Below are 19,741 nucleotides of genomic sequence, written 5' to 3' on the forward strand. Positions count from 1 at the left end.
TTATTATTCGGCCTTCATGTTTATGTTTTATTGCATTTAGTCCTAAACTTCATTTTGGTTATTTTATTTTTAGTGTCTGTAATGTTTAATATTTCTGATTTTACTCTGTTTTTATTTACCATGTTAGTCCTTGTAATTTATTATTTATTTTTTGATTATTATATTTGGTGATTGTAATATTTGTATTTATGTCAATCGTATCTACATCTTTTATGTTATGTATTTATTTATATCATATGTAAATAAATATGTTTAACTTTTTTTATGGTGTATGTTTTATTTGTATTTATTTATATTTATTTCCATTTCTTTAACTGTTAATGTTATCCGAATAGTTTCAAGAACGCGAATTTGTAGAACGGGCGTAGAAAGTATCACTTGATCGAATTGGTACAATCTAATACGACGTTCAAACTAAATGGAACTTGAAATCAATTCTAGTTTGTAATTGTTATTCATTTTTATTTTATATTGATCAATACAAGTTATGTATTTTATTTTTTTGTACTGTCAATATTCATTTTATATTTGACCCGTATTTTATCGATTGAGGAAACATTCTTTTAGTGATAAGAAATAGACGAGTTAGCTTTCCCAATGGAGGATTGCTAATTTCGAGATTTTTTTTCGAATTAAAGAATTTTCTTTAATTATTTAATTCGAAGCAAATTAATCAATTTTCGATAAACATATCATATTTTAACTTTATATTCGATTTGTAATTTCCACCATTTACGACGATGTGTAAGCGACACAGTACCTATTTTGGGCATTGTGGGGGTGTTTACCCTTCCCCACACGTAACCGACTCCCGAATCCATTTAAATGAATCTTTGGTAACGCAGACCAAATTTTGTCTTAAAAAATGATTTTTCTTAAAATTGTTTTAAAAGACGGTTTTAGGTATTCGACCTACCTAACCCAAAGGTCGATGGCGACTCCCTTTTCCATTTTATTTCAATCAACTCAAAATCATCAAATTTTTCAAATTAAAGTCATAATCGTTTTTTAAAACCATAAATAATGGTTCCACCTAAAAATGGTTATGACAGCTTGGCGACTCCGCTGGGGAATACTTTTAGAGAGTCGAGCTGTAAGTCACTTACACATTGTCGTCTTGGTGGAAATTATTAATTTGAGTCTTTAGTTAACTTATGATCCATTTATTGAAGTTTTTTTTAATTTCTTCATTTCTTTAATTTTTTGTACTAACGTTTCGATTTTTATTCAAAGGCTTTGTCAAGGATTTACCAAGATTTTTTTTCTTGTTCTATTTCCCGTTTTGAGTCAAAGGTAGGTACGATCCTCCTCACACACATTACGTTCATTTGCATGGCATAAGCTCTAAACACGAGCTTCGATCCAAATTAGTTGGGGTGATTGCTTTACTCTCGTAAGAATTTTTCTTCGTATGAGTTTAGCAATAAACCCATGGGATACATACCTTATACCTTCGTAGGGATTTATTCCTCGTATGGGTATAAGGCAGTGAATCCCCTCGAATTGAACTCGTTCCGCTCGAAACCTGTAATGGGTGAGGATCGAGGGTCTGGCAGCCCAAGGGGGCATCGACATCAAGGACAATTCGAGTACCCTTTTCCCGTTAGAGCCGAAACCAAGCATATAGTGAGCCGTCGAACGATCACCCTAGGTATAGTCATACTGAACCTTTTTCCGTCAGTAGGTACCCAAAATAGGTGTACACGAAGGAGGAACGACTCTAAACCTTTACCTTTTAAATTTGTAGAATATATTTTTTCGAATAAAGCATGCGAACTAGATACCATGCGGTTAGGACCAATTTCTTGAAAATAGTTCATTGTGGGTAGAAAGCATGTTCGGGTAGGATTGCTATCTATTGAAAGCATGCCCGGGTAGATATCATGACGGGGTAGGTGTTATATTCATCTTTAAATAACATTTATATATATATATATCGATTGTCTTACCTATACTAACTAATTTCTTTTTTTTTCTTTGTGTGCACTAACTTATTTATTTTCTTTTGTTTGTGTTTTTTTTCATTCTTCTTTACATTGCATCATCATAACATAATGCGCAAATGTTGATCAGCAAGGGGATATTCGAGAGAAAATTTTCACAAGAAGAGATGAAAGTTTTCAATCAAGTAGTCGCATATACAGACATGCATTGAGGGCTAAAGAAGTCCGAATACAAGAATGAGACTCGCTCGAAGATAGTGCAGCATCCGAGACTGAAATGATGATCTATTGAGCCAAGAAGTAATCCAACAGTAGATTCTTATCTACGAACATTCCATCACTAACCATCAGGGAGTGGAGCATGACTTCACCACCGTCGGGGCAGTAACGGAGTTAGATTACAGAATGCTTAAGGGGCATCATTTTTTAAGACGAAGATCCGAGACGAAGAAACGACCCATTTCAGATTCAACATCTAAGAGAAGTCAAGTCTGTAAAGTGGACTGTCTTGTAATGTGAAAACTTTTATCTCTGGTGAAAAGTGTTCTAAAATATTCATCGTGGGGATCAATATTTCTGCATTTGCATTTGCATTTGCATCATTGCATTTTGCACAACATTCATTTAAGCATGTTTACATGCATTAATCATACCTTGCGAGAAACTTTGAGGAGGCACTTCTAACTGTGCAACTGCATTCACACAGTACTGAGAATGGATGCAAAATTTGAGGAATTGAAGAAAGAGCTGAACGAGAGTTTGCAAAAGATGCAAGCTGAGTGGGAGGTTAAAATGGAGCAGGTGCAAAAGACCACCGTGGATCATATCTTGCAAAATCAAAGTGACCTAGTGGATCAAATGGTAACAAAATTGACTGAGCTTAACCAAGGAAAAGGCAAAGAGAAGATTTCCTTGACCCGTGAAACAGTTGAATGTGTGAAGGCACAGGCTAGTTCACAACCAATTATATCGCCCAACAGGATTCCTAGTCACGAAGTGACAAAAAGAGTCAATAATGAGATCCCGGAGAATCTGAAACAGTGGTGCAGAAAGACATTCCAGGGAATGAGAGGACGGAGCTCTCACTACGGAATGAATGCAACAGAATTAGTACTAGTTCCTAACTTGGTGCTTCCGTCCAAATTCAAGATGCCCGAGTTTGAAAAGTATAGTGGAACCAGTTGCCCCAATGCCCATCTCACGATGTTTATTCGAAGAATGATTGGGTACACCAACAATGATCCGACGTTGATCCACTGCTTCCAAAACAGTCTGACGGGACCTTCTTCTAGGTGGTATAACCAACTGAGCCGTTCTCAAGTCCACTCTTGGAAAGATTTGGCTAGTTCCTTTCTAAACCAATACAAGCATATGATTGATATGATCCCCGATCGAATAATACTTCAGAATATGGAGATGAAGAATTATGAGAGCTTTCGACAGTACGCACAACGATGGAGGGATATTGCATCTCAAGTGCATCCACCAATGACTAAAAAAGAGTTCATCACTCTATTCATCGATACATTGAAGTCTCCATATATCGACTACATGATAGGGGTTGCCACTAAGAGTTTCTCTGACATTGTCATGTGTGGAGAAATGATCGAAAGAGCAGTCAAGAATGGCCTGATAGGAGGCACTAGTCTTTCCGACAATGAGGAAAGAGATGAGATTGACATTAAAGGATCTTATCTAGCTAATCTGGGGACCAAACCTCATAAGGCATTCCGTCGCATCAATCCAATCCCAATGACATATGAGGAATTGCTCCCAATGCTAGTTGAGAGGAACCTTGTGACTCCAGTTCAATCCAAACCAAGAGAGACCCCATATGAAGGCCATGATATTAACGCCATATGCAGCTATCACATTGGGAGCTCAGGGCACACCACGGAGAATTGTAGGACATTGAAGCGCAAGGTCCAAGATCTGATCGATTTAAGGGCATTAACGTTCAAGGTGTGATGGGGCATTCTGATCGAAATTCGGCCGGGCATCCATCATGAGATTTTGTTACATTCTCATGCATGTCATCTTGTTTGATCTTGTTTTTCTTTTTTTATGTGTGAATGTTTGTAAGTCGCTTGGCGTGTAAACATTTTCAATAAAATGCTTCATTCTTAGGAAATGAACAATGAGCAGATTTCAATTTTGAATTCTTTGAATATCATTTTAATTAAAAGTTTTTAATAACTGAGGTTGTAAATCTTTGATAATGACAAGATTGAACCCTGCAAAACAATGACCCTTGATCCTAATCCAGAGGTACACCAGAGTACATACCATTTCTTGCAGGGACCGAGCTAGTTTCTATTCACATAAAGAGTCAATCAAAGGGTTTGGCATTCAGGTATGTGTTAGGAGCGGATAAAATGGGGCAACTAGCACATGAGATTGCAAAAACTAATGGTTATTATTTCTGTTTATGACGTCATGATGATCATAATCTTCTCAGATGGAATGGTCACGTAGATGAATCCAGTTTAGGTCAGTTGCTTGGAAAAACTCTAACGATGAGATTTCTGACCTTCAACAAACACCGGGACTATAACAGGTTTTCCTCAGCGAGCTTAAGAAATGGAATCCGTAAAACAAACAAAAAAACATATATATGTATACAATAAAGCTGAGCTATTCCGTCTAAAGCAATTGGTATAGAGGAAACTCGAAAGCCCTGCTTTATGATAGAGTACATTCAACCATGACATTGATCAGGTATTGGCAATCCGGTGTATGCTCCACTGTGGTTGTCAAGTCGAAGACTTTGTGCGACATGAATCCTTCAGCTAGCTTGATAAAGGCAATTTAAAATATATATACAATAAAGCTGATTCAGCTAGCCAAACAATGGCAAATTAAATCAAATTCACTAATATAAGGAGTTTCGGTGAATATGGAATAAGGGAGTTGAGGAACACCTGTTATAGTCGAACTCACACGAACACTCAGAAATCACAATTTAGGTTGCCAACCTCTAAAACAACCTTTCGGTCTTGATATTTGTCAACGATTTGCAGCTATTAAAGCTTAAAAGAGTAGTTGATTTTTGATATTCAATGAATTCATATTTTGTGATTTGCTCCAATTGTGAGGCCGAGGAAGGGGGCTTATTTTAGTTCATTTGACAATGAAAAAACCACATATTCTTTCTTCGTCAAGTTGTTTTTAAAAGAAGAAAACATTTTCAAACAAGATAAGTTCTCTGGAAGTATATATTGGAATTCAAATATATCTCCGAAGCTCATAATCGAAGATGGGCAAGAAAAGTCAATTTTGGGTCAAAATTTGCTGGGGCAAGGAAACAAATTGTCTCAGGTCAAGGGAAATGAAGACAAACTGAGTCAGGGATAGAATGAGACTGCTCACGCAACTATTCCTCTCACAGATCAACATACATCATACATACATCAACACATACATACATGTTACATGAGTTTGCATCTTTGCATCAAACATTTATCATCATGTGCATTAAAGACATTTTCCTCCTCACTTGAGGATAAATTCAATAAAATTCAAATAATTTCATCTTGACATTCATCATAACATCAAGATTAGGCATTCATAAATACATCATTTTGATCTCTCAGGAAATCAAAGCTCAGAAATGACCAAATATATTCAGCCTGAAAGAACAATGACATCCACAGATATGACTTCCTGAAGTCAATAATTAAGACATCTCCTTCAACAGCAGGAACAAACAGACTATCAGTAGCCTTTGATGTTGTTTTCTTGAAACAAAATTTTGTCTCGCTTGAGACAGTTCTTAAAAACAATTTTCTCACTTAAGACAATTTATTTCAAAACAAATTTCATCGCTTGAGACATTTTTCCTTTGAGATACAAATTTGAATTTGTTTCACTTGAAACAAAATAATCTCACTTGAGATTGTTATTTCTCAAAAAAAACTTCGTCTCGCTTGAGACATTTTTTCCTTTGATACAAATTTTGAATTTGCTTCACTTGAAATAAATTATTCTCATTTGAGATTGTTGTTTCTTTTAAAACAATTTCATCTCGCTTGGGTCATTTTTTTCCTTTGAGAAACAATTTTGAATTTGCTTCACTTGAAACAAATTATCTCACTTGAGATTGTTGTTTATTTCAAAACAAATTTCGTCTCACTTGAGACATTTTCCCTCAGAATACAATTTCAAAGTGTTGTACTTGAAACAATTAATATCACTTGATATTTTCAAAGTTGATCCGTCTCGCGTGAGACAGTGTCCCTTTTAAACACAATCCTGAAATTGTTTAAATTGTTTCCCTGTAAACAAACAAACACCTTTGAGATTATTTCCCTATAAACAAAATCGACAATCTTTGATTCTTTTTCTCTTAAAACAAAGTTTTTGTCTCTCTTGAGACAGTTTCTCTTGAGAAATCTTTGAGTCGTTTCCCTTGAAACGAATTTTGTCTCTTGAAACATTTATCTTAAAACAAGATCATCTTGAGTTTGTTTCTCTAGAAACAAGGTTTTATCTCTTAATACAGTTTCTTTTGAAAAAAATCTTTGAGTTTGTTTCTTTAGAAACAAAATTTACCATCTTTGAGTCTGTTTCCCTTGAAACAAAACACACATATTTGAGATCGTTTCCCTTGAAACGAATTTTTGTCTCTTCCGAGACAATTACTTTTAAAACACATCAGCTTTGAGTTTGTTTTTCTTGAAACAAATCTTTGAGTTTATTTTTCCTGAAACCAATCTTTGAGTAAGTTTCTCTTGAAACTTATCTTTGAATCGGTTTCTCTTGAAACCAATATCCCTAAAGATGGCCAGAACTCTTCATCACGTATGAGTCGTGTCATCTCCTGACCAGACTCTTCATCACGCGAGCCGTGTCACCCCTAGATAACCAGACGTCCTCATCACGTAGGAACCGTGTTATCGCCCGTCCCCAAGATGGCCAGAACTCTTCATCACGTATGAGTCGTGTCATCTCCTGACCAGAACTCCTCATCGCGTAGGAACCACGTCAACCATAGATAACCAACCATCCTCATTACGTAGGAACCGTGTTATCGCCCTTCCTAAAGATGGCCAGAACTCTTATCACGTATGAGCCGGGTCATCCCCTGACCAGACCTCCTCATCACGTAGGAGCCGTGTCACCCTAGATAACCAGTCGTCCTCATCACGTAGGAACGTGTTATCGCCCTTCTTAAAGATGGCAAGAACTTCTCATCATATGAGCCGTGCCATTCCCCGACCAGACCTTCTCATTACGTAGGAGTCGTGCACCCATAGATAACCAGTCGTCCTCATCGCGTAGGAACCAGTTATCATCATTCCTAAAGATGGCCAAGAACTCTTCATCACGTATGAGCAGTGTCATCCCTTAACCAGATCTCCTCATCACGTAGGAGTTGTGTCACCCTTAGACGACCAGACCTCTTCATCACGTATGAGCCGTGGCGTCCCCCAACACAAACACTTCAAGTTTTAAAACCAAAAAAAAAAAGAGAACCAGACAAAAACTGGTTGTCTTTTTCGTCTTTGCCCTATTCTTATTAACACAAGAATGTGCAAAGAGGGGCAGCTGTAGACACCCGTTTTTGTCTGGGTCTCGAAAACATATTATTATAATAATTATTATTATAATAATTATTATTATTATATTATTATTATTAATTATTATTATTATATTAACATATATTACACTATTTTGTAGACCCAACAAGTGACCCGGTTCAAGCCACCACCCAACCGCCTGCTCCAGCACGCTCACCATGCCTGCTGCCGCCCAACCCGTACCCATACCTCCACGACAGCAACAAGGTCGGCCTCTCCTCCAAAGCATGGCACCACCAAATGCATCAGGAGAAATCAACAAATTTAATTTTTTTTATGTTTTATAATTTGTAATGGGTATATAACCCAACCAGAAAAAGCAATATAAGGGGGGGGACCCGATTTTCATCAGGAAACAAGAGCAATTTTTATCAACAAAAAGGATATTTTTAGCATCAATCAAAAAAAATTGTTGGAATCAAAGAGAATAGGGAGCTCGATTTACCTTGAAGTCGGCGTACTCGTCGGAGCAACAAGGTCATCGGAGAGGAGGATTAGTGGCTGATCGGAGTGGAATAGCCACCCAAATAGGGTGGCCGAAGTGACGTGGGTTCCAGCTTGTTGGAGCCGGCTGCTGTGTTGCGAGTGAAGGAAAATAGACAAAGGTTGAAGTTTTAAAACCATCGAACAGATTGAAAAATAGGGAAAGGGATAAGTTGTTCTTCTTTTAATTTTGGGTAAATCCAAAAAAAGGTCATCATACATTAACGTGTTTTGCACTTTAGTCACCACATTCGTGGATTAATTACACATATGTCCTCTAAATTTAGGAAAACATATTATTTTGGTCACTAAGTTAAGGTTAAATCACTGTATGGGTCCTTGTATTTAGCCCAAGTAACGTTTGGAGCATTAAATCATGGGTAAACATCCTTTAGTTCCTCCTCATTTTGCCGCATTTTATTTGATCACTAGGTTGACTTAATTTATTTCAATTCATCCTGCATGTTTTGTTTTATTTATGGTCATTTGCTATATTATTTGTTTGTTCGAATTAGTCCATTAATATTTATTACTTTTATTTAGATCACTGTTTGTTTTGCTTATTATCTTTACGTTTCTATTTATTTCATTTTAGTCCTGTATTATATCTGTTTAAATATTTAGATATCTAGCTGTTAATTTTGTGTAGTTTTCATTTTGGTCATCAGTTAATGATTTATGTTTATTTCATTTTGGACTTAATATTTGTCACTTTTCATTTTGATCCCTATTTGTTCACTAGTGTGTTTGGGTAAATACTTTGTTTTGAGCTCATTTAATTATTTCATTTTAGTCATTGTTTTAGTTTATTGTTTTTTTTAACATTCGAATCTGGTCATGACATTTTACGTATTTTATTTTAGTCATTGTTATATTTAGGTTTAATTATTATTCGGCCTTCATGTTTATGTTTTATTGCATTTTAGTCCTAAACTTCATTTTGGGTTATTTTTTTTTTAGTGTCTGTAATGTTAACATTTCTGATTTTACTCTGTTTTTTATTTACCATGTTAGTCCTTGTAATTTTATTATTTATTTTTTGATTATTATATTTGGTGATTGTAATATTTATTTGTATTTATGTCAATCGTATCTACATCTTTTTATGTTATGTATTTATTTATATCATATGTAAATAAATATGTTTAACTTTTTTTATGGTGTATGTTTTATTTTGTATTTTATTTATATTTATTTCCATTTCTTTAACTGTTAATGTTATCCGAATAGTTTCAAGAACGCGAATTTTGTAGAACGGGCGTAGAAAGTATCACTTGATCGAATTGGTACAATCTAATACGACGTTCAAACTAAATGGAACTTGAAATAAATCAATTCTAGTTTGTTAATTGTTAATTCATTTTTATTTTATATTGATCAATACAAGTTATGTATTTTATTTTTTTGTACTGTCAATATTCATTTTATATTTGACCCGTATTTTATCGATTGAGGAAACATTCTTTTAGTGATAAGAAATAGACGAGTTAGCTTTCCCAATGGAGGATTGCTAATTTTGAGATTTCTTTTCGAATTAAAGAATTTTCTTTAATTATTTAATTCGAAGCAAATTAATCAATTTTCGATAAACATATCATATTTTAACTTTATATTCGATTTGTAATTTCCACCATTTACGACGATGTGTAAGCGACACAGTACCTATTTTGGGCATTGTGGGGGTGTTTACCCTTCCCCACACGTAACCGACTCCCGAATCCATTTAAATGAATCTTTGGTAACGCAGACCAAATTTTATCTTAAAAAATGATTTTTCTTAAAATTGTTTTAAAAGACGTTTTTAGGTATTCGACCTACCTAACCCAAAGGTCGATGGCGACTCCCTTTTCCATTTTATTTCAATCAATTCAAAATCATCAAATTTTTCAAATTAAAGTCATAATCGTTTTTTAAAACCATAAATAATAGTTCCACCTAAAAATGATTACGACAATTGGTATCAACTTGGCCATCGTCACTTTTTACCTCTCTCACTCTTCGTCTCTTCTTCTGTTGTTTCCTCACACTCCACATCAGCTTCTCTTCATGTGAGCAGCTTCCTATTACCAGCCATAGCGGTCTCACGAAACAAGAAGTTGTCTACATCAAGCAACGCCAGCTCGATCTCTACTGCAAAGACGAGTTCGACAACAGATGGAAGTGGTCACCGTCGACCCATCGCTCGTTTTTGAAAACCCGAGGATTAGAAATGCAACTACACCGGCATTTGCTGTGCTCTGGCGCAGAATAACGGCACGATCAGAATCTTCACCGACACTTGAACCATGGTGATATCGTTAGGTACTTGTCGAAAAAGCTTGGGTTGCTTATTGCTCTTGCATTGTTCCATACCAACTCAAACCGGTTCTGTAGTACTCTTCCTCACAAGTTCAGTAACTTGACGATACTATTCGAACTGGATCTTAGCAACAACCGGTTTGTCGGTAAGTTCTCTAAGGTGGATCTCCGGTTGTCGGCGCTCAAGTTTTTGGATCTGCGGTTGAACGAGTTTGAAGGAACCGTACCCATAGAGATTTTTGAGAAAGATTTGGATGCCGTTTTATAAACTACAACCGATTCAAATTCAACTTATCGGACAACTTCGGCAACTCGTTAATTTCCGTCATTGTCTAGGCCAACAACAAGTTCCACAATTTCCTTTTGACAGGTATCAGCAACATGACTTGTCTTGAAGAAATTATTTTGATAAACAATGGGTTGAGATCTTATTTGCCGAGAGAAATTGGTAGGCTCAAAAATATGATTGTGTTTGATGTTAGTTTCTACGAGTTAATGGGGTTTTTGCCAAAGGAAGTTGGGGGAATGGTGAGCCTGGAGTAGCTCCTTTTGCTGGCGATGTACTCTCAGTCGGATGAAGGTGGTAAGGGCCAATATTCTAGCAATGAAGTAGAGCTTCACAATTCGCACTAGTGGGTGGAGCTTTGCTGTTGCAATTAGTTGAAGCGTCAGTCAACAAGAGTCAAATGAACTCTCCAACGTGGCACTCAAAAGTCCAAGCAAGCGTTTAATGGTCCAGCTCAGTTTTATGTCATCGAGGTTAACGTAGCAACCTCGAGTGACCATTTTATTACAAATCGATAATGTTAGTGACCAATGGAGTAGTTTACCCATTAAATAAATTAAATAGACTATGTAGGTGGAGGCGATGAAATTAGGGTGTAGTTACTAATTAGCCTTACTAATTTAATTCTGCCAAATCAACAAATTAGTTAAAGTTGTTGAATTTTTAAAGTAAGGCTTTGAGTTTTTACTTGTAAAGCAATAATAAATTCTAGATTAATCATTTACCATAATTATTATAAAGTTCACATTATTAATATAAAATTTTACACTAATTAACTCAAATCTTAGTTTATATTTTCCTTGTATAAATTGTTATTTTATGTGAGTTTTTATAATACTTTAAATTAAACCCAACTCAAATTTGAAAGATTCAAATACGAAATCATCAAAATTACTAACAATTCCATTTAAAAACCTCATCATTAAAAACCTTTAAAACATAATATTTTGATATAATAGCTAAAATAAGGGAAACTTTATATAGTAAAACAAGGTTAAATTACAACCAAAGTCACTTAATTTTGTGTTTGATAAATATTGATATTCAACTAAAATATTGTTACAAACAGTATAGTCCATCGTTAGATTTAAATATATATTTAATATAATATAATATAAAAATATTATGTCTTCAAAACTTATGTGTTCTATTATTTTTATCTTAATTTAAAAAATAATAATAAATCGGTTAATTTTGTACGATATTGTCAAAACAAACTCATTGAATCAAAATAATAGTTGAATAGCTGCATTACCTAACAAGAAGTTACTGTTAAATTCTTATTATACAATAAAAATAATATAACATTTATGTGAGAAAAACAAGCAATATAGAAATACCAAAACGATAAAAAAAATTAAATACGAAGATTAAATTTTTTGAATTGTTTTGAATTAAGACTAAATTAATAGATTATATAAGTTTTGAATACTAAAAATATCATTATAATAGGCTATGTCACTATTCTCGTTTAATATTTAAGGGTGACATTTTTTGTAATAATATTTAGATTTAGTGAACTGTTTATAACGTTTAGAAGAGAAGTATCTTAGTTTTTAGCAAACCCATAATTAAGTGACCTAGAGCAGTTTACCCGAAATGAATAACTAAAAAAATACGCACGAGAGTTACGCGGTTAAAAGGTCTCCTTCGTTGCCAGAATTCTTCTTGGGATTTGAATTCTCCTTTTATTCTTGATTTTTCATACATTTCTCCCTAAAGATAATCTGATTTTTATTAATATCATCAGCCATGATTTCTTCCACCAAGATCAAATCCGTCGATTTCTACAGGTGCAGATCTCTCATTTCTCTTTTCCATTCATCGCACTTTTTTTTTTTTACATAATTTTCTGATGATTTACACAGTAGAATGGATCTGAGAATTTCACAGAAAAGCGCTAAACTAATATCTATTTACTATATTTGGATTGTAATTGTGTTTATTTGTTTACTGGAAAAAAATTGTTACTATCTAGCATCGGATATTGGAATGTGTTAGTTTGGATAGTTTTGGAGAAACTCTCGTTTGTTTGCTAAAATTTTGATAGTAATTTGGTGAATGAGCCGAAATTTTTGTTCCTTAATATTGTTTTTTCATTTTTCTATTGAGGTTTAAAAACATGTATGCAGTATACCGGTTTAAGTCCATCTGCCGATATACTTTGTTTAAATAAATTTTATAATGATAATCTGTTTTTTTCCCTGAAGTTTTTTTTTATTTTCTTCTTTTATTTCTGTACAAGAAACTCCCTAAAGATTTGACAGAGGCATCGTTGTACGGTGCAGGCTTATCCATTATAGCAGCAGTCGCTATGGTATTTTTATTTGGAATGGTAGGCCGCCTCTCTGTTTTCTCTAACATCAATTCGATCCGTTTTGGTTTTTCATCCCAAAACAACATTTATGATTCAACATTCTTTTATATCTTATTAGTGGTTGAAATTTTCCTTTTCTTTGCGCTGATGATAATTATCAGATATATTTGTAATTTATTCATTCAACTTTTGCCTTGAAATGAAAGCAATTCCTCTGTTTCCTTCACCTACGCACATTGTAATCCATGGAATTCCTTTCGCAGGAACTGAGTAATTATTTAGCAGTCAGTACCACTACATCTATTGTTGTTGACAATAGTTCTGATGGGGACTTTTTTCGCATTTATTTCAACATCAGGTGCATTACTTTTCTGTAGCAATGTTATCTATCAATGTTTTCATTTGGTTGCAATTTTTTCTTAGTTTAAAGTCTTAAGCTTTATGTGGTATTCCTTACCATTTGATCTTGAAGTGTGTGAATATATAAAAAAATATGTGCGTGAATATATATTGTGTGTGTGAGTTTATATATATATATATATATATATATATATATATATATATATATATAGTTTTTTAATATTATATACACAGGTGTCAAAATGATGTGAACCTGAAACCCATTTGAAAGTCTTTAACTAATTTGCCTACAAGTAATTGAATTACGAATAAAGGATAAATGTTTTCTCTTAGAATTATAAATAAAACACCGTTGCTTTTATATATATATATATATATATATATAAGTTCTTCTAAAAGAGAGTTTCTAGGATATTGTTGAAATTATATGGAGATTATTTTTAGTGTATTGCATTGTTCTTTAATTTTAATATAATGTCCAATATTTATTTATTTATTAGTTTATTGTCTCTCAAGTATTTGCATATGTAATTTGTTTAAAGTTGTTTGAAATAATATATTAAAAGTCATTATATTAACTAATTAGAGTTATAAGCTTCAAAAATAATCGGACTACTAAATGTATTTAAGATAATGAAATAAAAATAAGTGAGAAATGGAAAACTTAAATAGTATGAGATCCAAAACTAAATAGATATATATATCTATCTATATTACTAACTTACTAGAAAATGAACGATAAAATAACATACGAGTTCCCCCATGCAATAAGGCTTCAACGTCTGTTGCAATATTTACAAATGAACAATAAGATCACGTTGCATTGTGGTTCCTAGGGTACTTTTGCTGCTGTTGCATTGTGGTTCTTCGGGTACTTTTGCTGCTGTTGCATTGTGGTTCTTCGGGTACTTTTGCTGCTTTTGAGCTTTCTATACATTTTTTCCTTAAAAATGTTGGGTTCAAATAGCTACTTGTCAGTCTAGACTTTTTTGGACATACTTTTCAGGATTTTCTTCAAAACCGTCATATGTTTAATATGCTTGCTTCTTTACATTTCTGTAATATCCTTGAACATTGTTCGAGAGTTACCTTTGGCTGACTATTCCAAGTTTCCAGTTTTCCAGCGCTCTCATGCGAATTTGCATCCGTTGACGTGAGTGATGTCTTGGGAACTGTGAGTCTCTGTTCCCAGACTTGTTTCGTTTGCTTAATTTTATTGAAAAAGAAACTCGTACTTCTGTCTAGCACCAAATCTCTTAAAAAGATGGCCATTACCTTGCTCTTAAGTATTTTACAAAATGCACTTAAAATGCCTGGCATTTAAACTTGTCTGATAATATTTTTATGCAGCTTGCATGGATATTTGTGTTAATATTTTCCTGTCAAAATTTTTGTCATGCTTCTTTCTTCAAGGTGCCTTAACCATTTATGTGTTGGCCCATCTGACTAAATTTGTGTCTTCTGCTTTCAGAACAGGTTGAATATAACAAAAACAATCCGGAAGTTTTCAATAGATCCACAATTAAGACCCACTGGTGCTGAGTTTCATCCTGAACCTGTTCCTCATTCCATTAAGCTTGGAGATGAATGATGAAGATCCCGTGAGGGTGCCATACCATTAAATGCTGCGAACTTTGACAAACTTTCACATCTGTAAGTGGATTAATTCAAATTTTCAAGTCATTCAATTTTGTGTATTATGTGCTCACCATGGATCTTTCGCTAAATGCCCCAATTTTGGTAATACCTCTATTTACTTGATATGATTTTTTTCAGGTATCCAGTTTTTGTTGTTAATTTTTATGCTCCTTGGTGCATGTGGAGTATTCGCCTGGTAATCTACTATTAGCATGTGTGCTCTTTCCATTGAAGAGACTTGTTGAAAACATTATTTGTTTAGCTCATGTGTAATGTGGCCCTCAAGCATAACTTTTTATATAGTTGCCAAATATTCTAATTATAGTAATCCCTTTTCTGACTAATATTCTTCATTTATATAGCTATATTTAATAACCCCCTCTTTCTTGTCCTTTTTTAAGGATATATGAGCATTTTAATAACCTCTAATATGCTTTATAGTGTGATATTTTCTTTAGTGGACCCTACTTTGTGAGGCCCACGTGTCTACCTTTAAACAAACACATATTTTGTTTCAATATTAAAAAAAACACACAAGAGAGCATTTTGAATGAATTAAACCCTTGTTTCTAATGAGTTTGGAATCTTCGGTCAAACTGATAGTAATGGTGTGCTTTGAGCTGCTATGAGTTATGACTAACTACATTTGCTCTTTTCTACCACTGAATGCTTCGAGACTTCTTCTCTTATAGTAGCTTCACCGTGTTCTTTGGGTTTCAGAGCGCGCCATGGGAGAAAACTGCCACTATAATAAAAGAGAGGTCTGAGAACCCACAATTTCTCTTCCATGGAACAGATTTATAAGTTCTTGATTTGGCAATGAATTTCGCACCCTTGCTTTTGACAGATATGATCCAGAAACTGATGGGCGTATTCTTTTGGCAAAGGTTGACTGCAGTATTGAAGTTGACTTGTGTAGTAGGTATTTCCTTTTTTTTAATTTTTTTATCACATGTAAATTAATGATTTATTGTTTGAGAATATTTTATGTCATCATTTGACCTGTTAGAATCTAAGAAATAAACGGAAGGAGAGGGAAGAATAAAAGAGGTAATATAAGAGAAATCTGCTTATTGAATTAGGAAATTACTATAATTTAAATAAAAGGAGCTAATGATTTCTAATAGAACGTTTTTTTTAAAGATAAAATTCTATCTAGAAATGGAGGTTACAAAGACTCCTAAAACTTTTCTTATAATAAAAGACTCTTAAAAAAACGAGATTTCTACACGGCTAATTCTGGCATGACCATTAGCCATATTGTTGCATTCTGATCTCTTTCACGTTGCACATACATATTAATGTTCACTTCATATATTAAAACTATTCTTTCTTGCTTTTATAGAATGGTTTCCCGAATGTTGCATCTTTTATAGCTTTACCCATGTTTAATCTCTTCTCTTCTCTTTCTTCCTTCACTGTTTTCTTCATTACTATTGTGCTCACTTGTTCCGTCTTCTTCTCAACACAGTCATCACATCCAAGGGTATCCATCCATTCGTATTTTTCGTAAAGGCAACGATGTGAGGTAAAAGAAAGTCTAACCTTACATATTTTCTACCCTTAATATCAATACTTGATGTCCCTTTGATCTGTGCAATACAGACTTGCCTTATTCTCTGACCTGTTTGTGTTTCAGGGGAATCTCATGGACACCACGAACACGAATCTTATTATGGAGATCGTGATACAAAAAGCCTGTTAAGGTATGACTAAATTAGTTTTGAATTGGCCATTTGAGTTTATAGATCGGTTACAGAAATCTTATGAGATTAAGGTTCATGCATGACCTAATGCAGTTGCCTGTTTATTCCAGATGATGGAAGAATTGGTCGCTTCTATTCCGCAGAAGAACCAGAAGCTGGCTATAGATGGTAAATCCAGTGTTACAAAACGACCAGCACCATTGGCGGGAGGATGCAGAATTGAAGGTTACGTGCGTGCAAAGAAGGTGACAATTATGATATTAGATTAGACTAACCATTGTACATATTATTTGGCATATAATTAGTTTGTCGAATCAGTTATGTTTAGCCTTGAGATAAATGAGTAGCTGAAAGTATTACTTGAGTTGCACTCTGCAGGTTCCTGGCAACCTCATCATCTCCGCTAGTTCGGGAGCCCATTCTTTTGATGCTTCTAGAATGAAAATGTCTCATGTCATACGCCATCTTTCTTTCGGTAAAACAGTTTCACCTCAGGTATTAAGTGATGTCAAGCGATTAATACCTTTTCTTGGTAGAAGCCATGACAAGTTGAATGATCAATCGTTCATCAATCACCAAGATGTAGATGCAAATGTTACTGTAAGTTTGCCCTTCTTGCCACCCTTTCGTTAAATTGTGCTCGGTTTACCTTGCTTGATTGCATTTTCAGATAGAGCACTACCTTCAAGTAGTAAAAACAGAGCTCGTCACGAAAAAATCTTCTCGAATCGTCGAGCAATACGAGTACACGGCGCACAGCAGTCTGGCACACAGCCTGCACATACCTGTTGCAAAATTTCATTTCGAGTTGTCTCCGATGCAGGTTAATCTTCAAACGATATAGACGTGTATCTAGCTTCCATTCTTGTTTTACCATTTAATCTCGACCAGACTCGAAATCATTTTCACATTTTATCACCAATGGCTGCGCTATAATCGGAGGTGTTTTCACGGTTAGTATCCATCTGAACAGACTTTTCTTTTCTGTTTCAAAACTCGTCATCGGAAAAAATCTTGTGTCAATTACAGGTTGCTGGGATTCTGGATTCTATTTTTCATAATACAGTTAGGCTGGTGAAAAAAACAGAATTAGGCAAAAAATTTTGATAGACAGCCTGAAACGAATTTGTTATTCTGTAGAGTTCTAATTAGTGAAGCTTTTTCCACAGGAACAGAAGACGAAATTTATATGTTTAATTGTCCATATTCGAAATTTACTAAAGTACTTAAGGGCCACATTAAAAACTCCTACCCAATATCAAAGTATTGGACCTACGAGGGGAAAATAATATCCCAAACTATAGATAAACTCTATATCATTCGTAACCTTCGTAAAAATAACCTCAGGGCTAATCGAGTCAAAATATAAAGACCTCAAAGATTGAACTGCCCATTTAGTGAAACTATCTGTAATAATATTACAAGATCTTTGAATTAAGGTAATATGAAGACCCAGAAACATTTTGAAACGGTTTTTTGCCTATTGAAGATGTAACATCTACATAGAGATATCCTCCTCATCATGGAGTAACTTGTTAACCAGGACGGCGCAATCAGATTCAAAGTGGACATTTTCTCATTTTCTTTCGATAGTAAGATCTGGGGAAGCTACAAAAGCATTGAACTCAACCAAAGTGGGATCAAGAGCACCTCGCATCGATTGAGCGAGCCCAACCTAAAACTTGTCCAGCATGGTCTCGAACTACGATCCCCACAACAACAGAACCAGTCGCAGGAGTCAGAGAGCCATCATAGTCGAGCCTCACAATACCAAAATGAGGGGTGTCCAACGAAAAGAAGAAACAGCAGGGACCAATTCCTCCAAGCTAGAGACCCCGACATCTATGTACCTGGCCACGAGATCAAGAGATCTCTACGAACCCCGATGCAAAACTTGGACGTTAGCAACAATGACCTACGTCAATTGTAACCTGTCATCATAAATGTATGTGTTACGACCATTCCATAAGTTCCGAAGAAGTGTAATCAAACCTGCAAATCGCTCAAGGCCCAAGACCAATAAACACTCCTCGAACCACTAAAGAGGGTAGTCACGTTTGATAGCCTGCAAATCGAAGAGCTTCTTGAGTACGAGGATAGTCACGTACGACATGAACACATCGGACAAAGACCGTCCGACAGTCCAGCGGCCTTCAGGCTGTTGTGAACAGAAAGAGCCCCCTTGTCATCCGCCATGCAAAAATACGGATATTGGGAAGTACTTGTAACTTGGCAATGCTCTTCCACAGTTTGGAGATTGATCCCTGGGCATAAGTAAGGCACTGGAACCAAGAATATCCTGATCGCATCGAATAGTGTCCAGTATCATGATAGCCCCTTAAAATTGTATCACCTTGACATGGAGCAATGATTACCACGAGGAGCTTTGCAGCATCGCTCGGGGGAACACATGGTTAACCAATTCTTCTTTCCAACGAGCCATTCTAGGGACCATGAATTCATGACAACGAATGGGATTGTAGTTGTTATCTAAATATGTACCAACAAAAAATAACTTAGATTAATCACCCCATGGGTCGATATGCATACGCTTAGAACTGTTAATTCGCACCCGTCAGAAGAGGCCATCTTGCATGGCACCCAACACATTGTGGATCCCTCTTCATGCAAAGGAGTGGTTATTTCCCAACTTAGCATGTAATAGATCACCATCCAAGAAATATTTCGCATGCAATACCTTGTCCATAAGACAATTAGGCTCCTTTATACTTCGCCAAATCTATTTCTCAAGTAACACCAAATTGAAACTCCGCATATCGTAGAAGCCCGTTCCTCCAACATTCTTTAACATATACATTGCCTTCCATGCGACAAGCGGCCATCCACGTTCTGAGATGCGGCCAGACCACCACAGTACAAACGCATTGTGCTAAGTGCTAACCATCTCCTGGATCAAACAATCTAGTGATATATAACAGGACATCACATATTAAGGAAGAGCTTGGGCTACCACATTAATAAATATCTCACGTCCGCGAAACGAAAGAAAGTTTTTAATCCACTCATTACTCATGTGACAACCTTATCCCTGAGAAAATCGAAAGCATTTTATTTGTTTTTACCAATTACCAGTGGCATACCAAAGTAGTGGCCAAGGTCATCTACCTCCG

The 19,741-nt window shown here is 35.1% G+C and overlaps 1 long non-coding RNA gene and 2 pseudogenes across 1 annotated transcript; all 3 read left to right on the top strand.

The window, feature by feature from the left end:
* The first annotated feature begins 9,995 nt into the window (after positions 1-9,995).
* LOC120164617 lies at positions 9,996-10,846 on the top strand (annotated as a pseudogene).
* Positions 10,847-10,861: 15 nt separating this feature from the next.
* On the top strand, positions 10,862-17,496 carry LOC120164618 (annotated as a pseudogene).
* A 3-nt stretch (positions 17,497-17,499) lies between these two features.
* On the top strand, positions 17,500-17,724 carry LOC120164484. The gene is made up of 2 exons (XR_005519739.1): positions 17,500-17,563; positions 17,640-17,724. It is a non-coding gene; the product is annotated as an uncharacterized LOC120164484 (long non-coding RNA).
* Positions 17,725-19,741: the final 2,017 nt, after the last annotated feature.

This window comes from Hibiscus syriacus, unplaced genomic scaffold, assembly GCF_006381635.1.
Source record: "Hibiscus syriacus cultivar Baekdansim isolate YM2019G1 unplaced genomic scaffold, ASM638163v2 tig00111540_pilon, whole genome shotgun sequence".
Classification (NCBI taxonomy): Eukaryota; Viridiplantae; Streptophyta; class Magnoliopsida; order Malvales; family Malvaceae; genus Hibiscus; species Hibiscus syriacus.